Source organism: Sprattus sprattus, assembly GCF_963457725.1.
Source record: "Sprattus sprattus genome assembly, chromosome: 3".
NCBI lineage: Eukaryota > Metazoa > Chordata > Actinopteri > Clupeiformes > Clupeidae > Sprattus > Sprattus sprattus.
The window spans coordinates 52286933-52289432 of record NC_137922.1 but is presented as its reverse complement, the minus strand read 5'-3'; the positions used below and the strand labels follow the sequence as shown (position 1 = coordinate 52289432).

Genomic DNA, 2500 nt, shown 5'->3' with positions numbered 1-2500 from the left:
ACACACACACACACACACACACACACACACACACACAAACACACACATACGTACAGACACATGTGCATACACATTCTCTCAGTCCCTTTGTTTTCCTACACTGTTAGCTGAATGCTAGATGAGTGCTAGATGCTAGAAAGTGTACATGGTGACTGCCACTGTGTCCTTACATACACTCACGGACAACCGTGCAGACGCATACACCTATTACGCACACAGACAAACATCCATGTATTACAGACACAGACAAACATACACGCAGCACACACACACACACACACACACACACACTAACACACACAGACAAACACACACGCAGCACCCCCCCCCCACACACACACACACACGCACACATAACACAGACAAACACACACGCAGGACACACACACACACACAGACACAGGCACAGTATGTCCTCCCATTCTGACTTCTTTCTGGTCTGTGTGCTTGTCAGCTTCTGGGCGTCTCTAACTCCATCTGGGTCTCTGAGAGCGCTGCTAAGAGTGTTAAGAGCACAGGGCCATGCATGAGCTGTTTTATAGGAGAGAAAGATAATTATCCAAAAAGGTCTCTGACATTAAGCTCACACCATTAGCCAAGGCCAGAGTGAATGAGTGTGTGTGTGTGAGTGAGTGAGTGAAGAGAGTGTGAGAGTGTGTGTTATCGAGGAGTACCTCTGATTTCTCTAGCATGGGCCTCTCTCCCACACACACACACACACACACACACACACACACACACACACACACACACACACACACACACACACACACACACACACAGCCTCTGATTAAACCATTCATCATAGAGAGCCTCCCAGAAATATGTCAGAGTGTAGCCAAAGCACAGCTCATGAGCGTATCTCAACAGAGCTCTGCAGCTATGCTCTCACATACACACACACACCCACACGAACACACACACACACACACACACACACACACCTGGGGGTGAAGCTCGTCTTGGCATGACTCCAACAAACCCTGTGCGTTCGGAGAACACCTACAAATGTCTCCAAGCTCTCCCCTATTACTCCAAATGTAATTGCAAGGCTAGGAGGTGAGAGGAGGCTAGTTCAGCAGGATGCTACAGGCCTGGACAGTACAACTGGTGTCCAACTGCACAACCACAGATACTCCCAGAGAACAACAGCCATCTAGAGAGAGCCTTGTTTTGCAGACTCAGATAAATATTATACTGTGGAGCACTGAGGGCAGCAGCCATGGGGGAGTCTGGGAGCTTAAATGCGGGTGGAAACCATCAAGGTGAAGTTTGAAGTTTCTAAACCAATTAATCATCCCATGAATGAACACCTCGAAACTTATACTATATAAAGAAATTATGAATCCCTGACCCCCCAAACCCCTTCCGCACGCCCCTTCCTAAGCCAACAGCCCGGATGGCAGCTGATTCTGAGACAGATCCATAACGGACAACTTTATTCCAAACTTTATTCCGCACGCACGCACGCACGCACACACAAACACACACACACACTCTGGGCCCTATCTTGCCGATCAGAAACGCAAAGTAGGACGGCGCCAAACGCAAGTAGCTGTGTGGGCGGCTCTATGGCGCAGTTGCTATTTTAACGGCGGAAAAAACACACTTGCGTCCAGCGCAAGTGTCAAAAGGGTTGGTCCAAAGGCGGTTACTCAGCCATAGGTGTGGTTTGGGCGTAATATGCAATAAACCAATCAGAGCGTCATCTCACATTCCCTTTAAGAGCGAGGAGCGCATATTGCAAAGCGGCTTGTTATCGTAATAGCGGAATTACCGGGAGGAAGACCGTGAGGCCACCAGAACGTGTGTTACCAGAAACAATCACGGCAATATTTTCCCATGCTTGTTTGGAGAAATGGTTCTACTTTTCATTTCTCGTTTGTATTTTTTCAGTTATTAGCATTCGTTTTTTGGTGGCAACATTTTTGAAATAAAAGTCACAAAAACATACTTTCCGATGTTTTGGGTTCACCCTCACTGAATCACTAGGTTATGGTATGCATGGTAATAATATTGCACCCATCGGCACATGCAGTTCAACCTCACGTCTTCTAAAGTCCTCTAATCTATCCTCATTTATGTCATTGACACATCCATGATTCATGGCAATGTTGTGTAAAACACTGGGGGGGCACGTATGTGAATATGGGTGCAGTCTATATCGCCAAGGACGCCAGGGAACCCATACTTCTGTACCCATACTTCTGCGCGCACCACTCGCTTGATCAGAAAGGAAAGCAGTTCGCCTAAAAAAACGCAGGGAAAAATACTATACTACGATTTAATTATTTGTGAAAGAGATGGAAGAGAAGAACACAAGTGATTACAGTCTTTAGAACTGTTCTAAAGAGTACAAACAACAATGTTTTTCTTCCAAAAACCTCGGATAATAGCAAACGCAAAAGAACACCTTTTTGTGGAAATATATAGCCTACCCCAGCCATGACTACAAAATGAATTAACTTAATTTTCCTTTGAGCAAGTTGAATGTATTTGA

The 2500-nt window shown here is 45.9% G+C and overlaps 1 protein-coding gene across 1 annotated transcript in view; it reads right to left on the bottom strand.

Moving 5' to 3' along the window:
* Positions 1-2500, bottom strand: part of grip1 (glutamate receptor interacting protein 1) — a 199734-nt gene that overhangs the window by 98469 nt on the left and 98765 nt on the right. The gene's annotated exons all lie outside the window — the stretch shown is intronic.